General features: G+C 41.2%; 2 non-coding genes across 2 annotated transcripts; both read left to right on the top strand.

Moving 5' to 3' along the window:
- The first annotated feature begins 6,541 nt into the window (after positions 1-6,541).
- LOC149152286 (5.8S ribosomal RNA) lies at positions 6,542-6,694 on the top strand. The gene has a single exon (XR_016263961.1). It is a non-coding gene; the product is annotated as a 5.8S ribosomal RNA (ribosomal RNA).
- Positions 6,695-6,941: 247 nt separating this feature from the next.
- Positions 6,942-10,350, top strand: LOC149152285 (25S ribosomal RNA). Its single transcript, XR_016263912.1, has one exon. It is a non-coding gene; the product is annotated as a 25S ribosomal RNA (ribosomal RNA).
- Positions 10,351-10,654: the final 304 nt, after the last annotated feature.

Here is a 10,654-nt window from a genome sequence, read left to right as displayed (position 1 = left end):
TTTCCTTATTTGTAGCACAATTTACTAGCAGTTTTTCTGGTCCTGAACTTCCGAAGCCATTTTGAGGCCATAAACAACGTTTTCTGGGAAATCTGGAGGCAACAAGGGTCAATGGATAGGTGTTGCTCTTCCAAAAGTTGTAGTTCTCAAATAGATATTTCTAATGAGTTATTATGTGCATCAAACATAGATCGTATGCCAAAGTTATGACCCCGGGAAGTTGATGTCCGTAGTTTGGCGTTTCATCTCCTTGGGTTAGGTTTTTGGATGATTAGGGTTTTCCATTATTTCTCAACAATAAATAGGCCTTTGAACCTCATTGTAACACAGTCTAGAGGCATGTAGCCACCACATCTCTTCTCAGAGTTAAGCTACCATCGCCCTAGCTAGTTTATTTCTTTTTCTATTTGTAAGCATATTTCAGTATTTTACATTAATGAAATGAAGTATTATTTCCTTGGCATGTCTGTGTATATGGTTATCTCTGTATTTTTTTGAGCTCCTGTTTAAATCTAGGTGGATGCTGGTGGCCACCCACCTATCCCTCTTGGACCTCCACAACTCTCTCTGTCAGTTTTTCAGTTTCCTTATTTATAGCACAATTTACTTTTAGGAGTTTTTCGGGTTCTAAACTTCCAGAGCCGTTTTGAGGCCCTAAAAGAAATTTTTTGGGAAATATGGGAGTAGCATGTGTCCATGGACCAATGCTACTCTTCCCAAATTTGTATTTCTCAGATAGATCTTTCTAACTAGTTATTTTGTGCGTCAAACAGAGATCATATGTTAAAGTTATGACTCCGGGAAGTTGATGTACCAATTTACCCAAAATGGGGCCCACAATTTGGAATTTCATATCCTAGGGTTAGGTTTTTAGATTTTTAGGGGTTTCCATTGATTCTCAACAATAAATAGGGCTTTGAGGCTCATTGTAACACAGTTTGGAGGCATGTAGCCACCACATCTCTTCTCAAAGATAAGCTACCATCGCCCGAGCTGGTTTATTTCTATTTCTATTTGTAAGCATATTTTAGTATTTTACATTAATGAAATGAAGTATTATTTCTGCTGCATCTTTGTGTATATGGTTATCTTTATATTTTGTTGTGTTCTTATTTAAATCCAGATCAAAACTAATTGGGTTCTAAATATAAAGGTTCAATGCATACCTTTTGTGTGTTTTATGCATTATGGAGATCAAAATATTGCTCCATCTATGGTATCCATGTTATGGGGTCCTTGCCATCAAAGTTCCTCATATCGATCTTTGGAATATGGTGGGTCTTCAATCCATCATTAGAGTCTATGAAATTATGATTAGCATTTCTTTTGTTCTCATCATGAGTTTCCTGTACTACCTTTTCGCAATTAGGAAGCATTTCTTGTAACAGCTTTGCCAAACCTCTCTTCAAACCTTCCATGTCTTTCTTCAAATCTTTAATGTTTCCTTTTATTTTTTTTTCTATACCATCCATCTCAACTTCCATGCAATTCTTCAAACCATCCATCTTAGCTTCCATGCCATTCTTCAAATCGTCCATCTTAGCTTCTATTAGTTTTTGTGAGTGAAATTTGTTGCCCTTGATCTTATAATTTTGAAATATCATGTTGCATTTCATCCTCTTCCTCATGAGTCATAGTAGAGCTTTCAGGTTGTTACTAGGTGTTGCCATTTTCTTTCTTCAAGGCATTATTTAATGTTAATTTTCTTCACCGTGTTCTTTTAATTACTTCAAACTATTTTTTCAAACAAAACTCATGCAAATTTTTAAAAAGACTACACTTTTTTTGCTTTGTAGGGGCTCGATTTTGAACCTGTTGTATCCTTGTAATTGTGGATCTCTATGTTTTGAAATTTTTTCTTGTAGTATCCATATGACTCCTCTTTCTGACAGCACAAGTATAATCAATATTGGATTTTCCAAGAAATAGTTATTCCTAATGTCCTACAATGACCTGATTATAAACTAGTTCATTAGAGCGAACTTGTATGAAGTTCCACATGTCATTGTTTTGCCCTTCGACCCTGAACATGATACCCAAAAAACTACAATCTATCCTCTTTCTGTCTCCTTTTACAAAATTGGAATTTAATGCTCAAAGAAAACATTATGACGATTTTTCCAAAGTCCCCTATTTGAGATGGAATTCAAGAGCCTGTCAAAACCCTAAATTCCTCGGTTCATATATCCGAAAAAAATAGTGATAAACAATATTGAATTTGGACACGAAGTTCATCAAGATTTATTCTCAAATGGGTTATTTTTTTTAGTCCGGAGCTTTGTATAAAAAATTTATAGCAAAAATTCCATGATGACATGTTTCAAGTATTGAAGCATATATTCCAAAGCTCTCATACCAAATGTTATTCAACCAACTCACAAAATATAAGAAAAGATAGATCAACGACTTCAAAAGCAGCCTCTTCAAGGGGGAAACCTCATTTACATTACACGAATGAATAATTCTTGGATGATTAAAATGACAAAAACACCTTTTCTATATAAAGAAGTCTAAGGGGTAATAATATAATCAAAGCTGACATAACAATAATAATGTAAGGGCACAACAATAACAATACCAGGATTATATGGGGCACACTAATAACAATATGTGGATAACATGAGCACAAAAATAACAATAATGGCTACAATGACAATAATAATGGGGGCATACACTAGTATTATAGAGACCTAATAGAGAGAGATTGGGGGAGATAAAGGCATAGAGAGGAAGGACAAGATAGAGGAGGAGAGAGGGATGGATAGAGATAAGGAGAGAGGGAGGGACAAAGAGATGGAGTTCGAATGGGAGAGAGGGAGGGAATAAGAAATACATAGATAGAGGGAGGGAGTTACAAGGGAGATATGTAGAGAGTGTGTGTATATTTGGGGGTGAGATAAAGAGACAAAGAAGGAGAGATGGAGGGGGAGAGAGGGAAAAATATTTTTCACACAAGTACATTTATTTTAACATACATGGTGATTTCTAATACTATTTGATTGCTTGCAGTAGATGCATTGATTTCAGTGTAGATGTTGATTTTTAATGATATTTGATTGCTTGCACTAGATGCATTGGTTTCAGCATAGATGTTGATTTCTAATCCTATTTGATTGCATGCACTAGATGCATTGAATTCAGTGTAGATGATTATTTATGATCCTATTTGATTTCTTGCACTAGATGCATTGATTTCATTGTAGATGGTGATTTATAATCCTATTTGATTTCTTTGACAAGATGCATCGATTTCAATGTAGATGTTGATTTCTAATGATATTTGATTGTTTGCACTAGATGCATTAACTTTAGCGTAGATGTTGATTTCTAATTATATTTGATTATTTTCACTAGATGTATTGATTTCATTGTAGATGTTGATTTCTTATTATATTTTATTACTTGCACTAGATGCATTGATTTCGTTGTAGATGTTGATTTCTAATCCTAATTGAATGCTTGCATTAGATGCATTGATTTCAGTGTAGATGTTTTCTTCTAATCATATTTGATTCCTCGCACTAGATGCATTGATTTCAATGTAGAGGTTGATTTATGATTTTATGTAACTGGATGTATGATGGTACATTAATTTTAAAGTGATTAGATTAATAGTGTGATTGATTTTAGTGTAAGAAAAAAAAAATATTGACAATGTGTATTGATTTTTGTGTTATAGTAATTCAATCTATTAATATTGGAGAGAAAGAGAGAAAAGGTAAGATGTTTACTACAATAGCTCGAGTTAAATATTTGAATCGTTTACAATTTCCATTACGCCTTTCATATAATCGATATTAAAATATGGAAAAACTAATAGGGGTGAAAATAAGATTTTCATATAATCGATGTCAAAATATGGAAAAACTAATAGGGGTGAAAATAAGAATAGTAGTAGAAAATAGTTTAGATTGATCACAATGAAGATTATTTGTAATTTAGTACATTCTTATTATTCACATTTTTTGTCATTCAACACTATTACATTATCACTTTGCATTCAAAAAATTTATTTCATCATTTCTCATAGTTAAAATTATTAACAATATTTATCATCTCAAGAGATTAAGGTAACTCAACAAATTTAAAATTAAAACTACTCTTCAAGATATGTTTATTAATACCTAGAGTGACACTATTAAAAACTAATTAGCTGTCAAAAACTTTGATACCTAAAATTAAATGAAATGGATGTGCAATATCAATCCTCCTACAAGCTATTGATATGATTGTCTTCCTTCTTCATCACCAACTAATTACTAATAGACAATTACATACACATATATAAATATAACAAAAAAATTGTAACAATCACAAACATTACCATCCAAATCCAATCACAAAAACCACTCAAAACATCCAAATACACACACACACACACAAACCACTCAAAACATCCAAACAAAGACACACAAACCATGCAAGGAAGGAAACATAGACTAAAATAAAGGAAACATAATGTAAATTTCAAAGTATGAAGTTTATCTCAAGCATATACGAATAAATTTCAGTACGAATACCAATGGGCATGAGAATGGCAATCTTATCTTGTGCCTTTGCCATCGAGGGAATTCCTCGTCCTCTTGTGAGCCACTCCCCTTCTAAGGGAAAAAGAAGTAGAGGGTTGTGTCTTTGTTCCTCCCTTTGGATTGTGGATTTTTTGTGGGACTTGGTCATTTCTTTGTTTTGTGGTGTGTGCTTTACGGACGTCCCTCTCTTTAGTGGCCTTGCACCATCAATGTATTTGTGGCCAGCGACTTTCTTCAGCATTGAGTGTCAGCCCGTGACAACTCCTCTTTGGAGTTTGATTCTTGACCCCCGTTGACTTTCTCACTAGAAAGGTTGTTGGGTTTTTTGTACACGGAGGGGTGCAATAGCGGGGTGGGTTTGTTATTAGTACTCTATTTGTTGTTTGAAGCCTTGTGCCTGTTTGGGGGGTTGTTTGCCTCTCAGTAACATGCTCTAGACACTGGTCTCATCGCGGCCCTTGTCTTTTCTAGTGGTCAAGTCTAGGTTGTGATTTATTTGCTTGGTTGTTTGATTGTTATTTGTTATGTTGTAAAGCTAGAAAGGGTGTTGTGTCGTAATGTATGCGGGAGGGTGTGAAGAGGTGGGATGCCTTTTGATTGGGTGCCTTGTTTGATTTCTTTTTGGTTAGCGAACATCTACTCGGCGTGCTATTGAGCTTCGATCTTTTCTTGGTATCTTTGTTTCTTTGGTGTTGTTTTATTCCCTTCTTCCTTTCACCCCTAGCTTTGTGGAGAAGAGGTGGGATTGTTGTGGATTGGTGTTCGGGAAGGATGAAAAGCAGTGCGAGTTCCCAGGGTGGCCACCCTAGTCCTTCTCGATCGTTGTCCCCTGCAGTTCCCCCCTTTTTGCGAAGGCACAGGGTTTGGGAAGCTTGTTCTCTGTTTGAGCCTCCCCTTGTGAGCTGGTAGCCACGTTTGATATCTCTTGCTTTCATGTTGTTTTCTTCCCTTCTTGCTTTTTTCCCCTAGCTTTATGGAGAAAAGGTGGGATTGTTGTGGATTGGTGTTCAGGAAGGAAAAAAAGCAGTGTGAGTTTTGGGGGTGGCCACCCTAGTCCTTCTTGATCGTCGTCCCCTACAGTTCCCCCCTTTTTGCGAAGGCACGGGGTTGGGGAAGCTTGTTCTCTATTTGAGCCTCCCCTTGTGAGCTGGTAGACATGTTTGATATCTCTCTTTCTTTCATGTTGTTTTCTTCCCTTCTTCCTTTTGGCCCCTAGCTTTACAAAGAAAAGGTGGGATTGTTGTGGATTGGTGTTTGGGAAGGACGAAACACAGTGCGAGCTCCCAGGGTGGCCACCCTAGTCCTTCTCGATCATCGTCCCCTGCAGTTCCCCCCCTTTTTGCAAAGGCACGGGGTTGGGGAAGCTTGTTCTCTACTTGAATCCTCCCCTTGTGAGCCAGTAACCATGGTTGATGTCCCTTTCTTTCATGTTGTTTTCTTCCCTTCTTCCTTCTAGCCCCTATCTTTACGGAGAAAAGGTAGCACTGTCGTGGATCGGTGTTGGGGAAGGATGAAACGTAGTGCGAGCTCTCGGGGTGGCCACCCTAGCCCTTCTCAATCGTCATCCCCTTCAATTCCCCCATTTTTGTGAAGGCACAGGGCTTGGGAGGCTTATGCTTTGTTTGAGCCTCCCCTTGTGAGCCAGTAGCCACGTTTTATCTCTGTTTCTTTCACCTTGTTTTCTTCCTTTCAGTCCCTAGCTTTACGGAGAAAGGGGGAATTGTTGTGGATTGGTGTTTTGGAAGGACTAAAATTAGTGCGAGCTCAAGGGACGGCCACCCTAGTCCTTCTCGATTGTTGTTCCATGCATTTACCCCCTTTTTACGAGGGTGTGGGGCTTGGGGAGATTGTTCTCTGTTTGAGCCTCCTCTTGTGAGGGGGGTAGGCACCTTTGTTTCTCTTTTTTTCATGCGTTTTTCTTCCTTTCCTCCTTTTGGTCCTTAGCCTTACATTTGTTGTGGGGGGCGCCCTTATTCAGTGTTGTGGCTGATTTTTCGGTAATACGTGGAAACGACTCTTGGCAACGGATATCTCAGCTCTTGTTATGATGAAGAACGTAGCGAAATGCAATACTTAGTGTGAATTACAGAATCCCCTGAATCATCGAGTTTTTGAATGCAATTTGCGCCAAGGCCTCGGTTGAGGGCAAGTCTGTCTGGGTGTCGCATCCCATTCAAACGCGCTCCCTACAATATGTTAGGGAGCAGCAGAGCTAGTCATCCATGCCTAACGTGGTGTGGTTGGCTGAAATATCTCAAGTGATGTTTCGTGGCATGCGTCAGCGAGCAGTGATCTTGCCCCCTTGGATGGGCAGTCGGCGTTAGCTGATGCGGGCTCTGTGTGGCATCGCTCAAACTTGCAGTGCTCTGTCTTGTCCTCCCATCGGGTAGGGTAGATTTAGCCCCAACTTTGCAACCTCAGCTCAGGCGAGAACACTCGCTGAGTTTAAGCATATAATTAAGTGGAGGAATAGAAACTTACAAGGATTCCCCTAGTAGCGGCGAGCGAACTGGGAAGAGCCCAACATGAAAATCAGGTGGCAGCGTCACCTGAATTGTAGTCTGTAGAAGTGTCCTCAGCTGCGGACCTAGGCCAAGTCCCTTGGAAGGGGGTGCCTGAGAGGGTGACAGCCCCGTTAGGCCAGGACCTTGCCACATCACGAGGCATTGTTAGCGAGTCAGGTTGTTTGGGAATGCAGCCCTAATTGGGTGGTAAATCCCATCTAAGGCTAAATACAGGCGAGAGACCAATAGCGAACAAGTACCGTGAGGGAAAGATGAAAATGACTTTGAAAAGAGAGTTAAAGAGTGCTTGAAATTGCTAGGAGGGAAGCAAATGGAGGCTGTCGATGCGTCTCGGTCGGATGTGGAATGGCTCAGCCTAGTCCATCGCTCGACTTGAGGTGAAAACCAACATGGGCTACTACATCGTCACAAGCGAGGGTGGATTACTGCCTGTCGGTTTTCTGTTGCGGTGGTCGAGGAGTGAAGCGTGCACCCTTGTGGCGGGTCGTGTGCACCTACGTGCTCGTGGTGTTGGTTGGTGGGCTTTCCATTCGACTCATCTTGAAACACGGACCAAGGAGTCTAACATGTGTGTGAGTTGGCTGGTTTGGAAACCTGCGACGCGTAAGGAAGTTGACAAGCGAGATCCCCTCTCTTGGGGGGTGCATCATCGACGGACCTTGAGCTTATGCGAAGGATTCAAGTGCGAGCACACTTGTTAGGACCTGAAGGATGGTGAACTATTCTTGAGCAGGGTGAAGCCAGAGGAAACTTTGGTGGAGGCTTGTAGCGATACTGACGTGCAAATCGTTCATCTGACTTGGGTATAGGGGCGAAGACTAATCGAACCATCTAGTAGCTAGTTTCCTCCAAAGTTTCCCTCAGGATAGCTAGAGCTCACGTTCGAGTTTTATCGGGTAAAGAAAATGGTTAGAGGCATCGTGGGCTTAACGACCTTGACCTATTCTCAAACTTTAAATAAGTAAGAGGGTGCGGCTGCTCCATTGAGCTGTGCTGTGGAATCAAGAGCTCCGAGTGGGCCATTTTTGGTAAGTAGAACTGGCGATGCAGGATGAACTGAAAGTCAAGTTATGGTGTTGAATTGCACACTAACCTAGATCCCACAAAGGGTGTTGGTTGATTAAGAGTGTAGGATGATGGTCATGGAAGTCGAAATCTACTAAGGAGTGTGTAACAACTCACCTACCAAATCAACTACCCCTTTAAATGGATGGTGTTGAAGCACGCAACCTATACTCGACTGTCGGAGCAATTACCTAGCTCCGATGAGTAGGAGGATGTGGGTTTCATTGAGAAACCTTGAGTGTGAGCTTGGGTGGATCGGCCCCCAGTGCAGATCTTGGTGGTAGTAGCAAATATTCAAATGAGAACTTTGAAGACTAAAGTGGGGAAAGGTTCCATGTGAACAACACTTGGACATGGGTTAGTCGATCCTAAGAGTTGGGGAAGCCTTGTATCAAGGGTGCACTTTGCACAAGCATTGAAAGGGAATTGGGTTAATATTCTCGAACCGGGACATGGCAGCATTTAGCAACGTTAGGAAATACGAAGATGTCGCCAGGGGCCCTGGGAAGGTTATCTTTTCTTTTTAACAGCTTGCCCACCTTGGAATCAGTTCACCCGGAGATAGGGTCCAGTAGCTAGAAGAGCATTGCACGTCTTGCGGTGTCTGGTGTGCCCTCAGCGGCCCTTGAAAATCTAGAGCACCGAGTACCATTCATGCCCGGTCGTACTCATAACCGCATCAGGTCTCCAAGGTGAAAAACCTCTAGTCAATAGAACAATGTAGGTAAGGGAAGTTGGTAAAACAGATTCATAACTTCAGGAAAAGGATTGGCTCTGAGGGCTAGGCCTAGGGGTCTACACCCTCAACTCATGGGCTGTCAGCAGTTTTCCTGAGCTGCTCTTGTGGCGAGGGGAGGCAGTCACGTGCCGATTGGGCTACTGGCGTAGAATGCCCCCCTGTCAGGGGCTTTTCCCTAGGCGTCGAAAAATCGACTCAAAAATGGTATGGACAACGGTAATATGACTGTTTAATTAAAACAAAGCATTGTGATGGTTCCTGCAGATGTTGACGCAATGTGATTTCTGCCTAGTTCTCTGAATGTCAAAGTGAAGAAATTCAACCAAGAGCGGGTAAACGGTGGGAGTAATTATGACTCTCTTAAGGTAGCCAAATGGCTTGTCATCTAATTAGTGATGTGCATGAATGGATTAACGAGATTCCCACTGTCCCTATATACTATCTAGCGAAACACAGCCAAGGGAACGGGCTTGGTAGAATCAATGAGGAAAGAAGACCCCATTGAGCTTGACTCTAGTCCGACTTTGTGAAATGACTTGAGAGGTGTAGAATAAGTGGGAGCCATTTTCAGCGCAAGTGAAATACCACTACTTTTAATGTTATTTTACTTATTCCATGGGGTGGAGGTAGTGCATTACCCATGTTTTTGGCCTTAAGGCATGTTTCAGTGGGTCGATCCAGGTGAAAGACATTGTCAGGTGGGGAGTTTGGCTAGGGTGGCACATCTGTTAAAAGATAATGTAGGTGTCCTAAGATGAGCTCAACGAGAAAAAAAATCTCGTGTGGAACAAAAGGGTAAAAGCTCATTTGATTTTGATTTTCAGTACAAATACAAACCATGAAAGCATGGCCTATCGATCCTTTAGATTTTCGGAATTTGAAGCTAAAGGTGTCAGAAAAGTTATCATAGGGATAACTGGCTTGTGGCAACCAAACATTCATAGCGACATTTCTTTTTGATACTTTGATGTTGGCTCTTCCTATCATTGTGAAGCATAATTCGCCAAGTGTTGGATTGTTCACCCACCAATATGGAACGTGAGCTAGGTTTAGACCGTCGTGTGGTAGGTTAGTTTTACCCTACTGATGAACCACACCGCAATAGTAATTCAACTTAGTACGAGAGGAACTGTTGATTCACACAATTGGTCATCGCACTTGGTTGAAAATCCACTGGCATGAAGCTACTATGTGTCAGATTATTAATGAACACCTCTAAGTTAGAATCCACACTAGAAGCAATGCATGTCACTCTTTGACTGTATCTCGACCCGCAGTAGGGGTGTCACTTTTTCAACCCCAAGGGCCCGTGTCATTTTCAAACCGTGACCATGAAGCATCTTGGTTGGGGCAGCTTTGTAGTTCAATTCCAAATGGTTGTTGAGAAGAATCCTTTGCAGATGACTTAAATATGGGACGGGGTATTGTAAGTGGCAGAGTGTCCTTGCTACCACGATCCACTGAGATTTAGCCCTTGGTCGCCTTGATTCAGAGCTTCGCTCTTGTCACAAACAAATCTAGACAACCCAACCGCTCTTGCGCCTTTGCCACTTCCTCCAGACGACAACTTTTTATTGCTTGGGGGCAAGAAATTTTGGGTTTCCATGCCGCGATGGAAAAGGCGTGAAGCCTGGGAAAATTGGGGTTTCCATGTTGCTCTCCGGTGCCCAAAATTTTGGGATTTGCATGTCGCCCTCCGGCTCCCAAAATTTTGGGGTTTCCATGTCGCGCCTCGACACCCAAAAGTTGGGGTTTCCACGTTGTGATGAACAAGGCACCCAAGCATGGGAACAATT

The sequence above is a fragment of the Pinus tabuliformis genome, chromosome 9, assembly GCF_031772625.1.
Source record: "Pinus tabuliformis cultivar Carrire ecotype Pingquan chromosome 9, CPIR1, whole genome shotgun sequence".
In the NCBI taxonomy this organism is placed as follows: domain Eukaryota; kingdom Viridiplantae; phylum Streptophyta; class Pinopsida; order Pinales; family Pinaceae; genus Pinus; species Pinus tabuliformis.
Note: the sequence above shows the minus strand (reverse complement) of the source record. Positions and strands in the feature narration are given on the sequence as shown.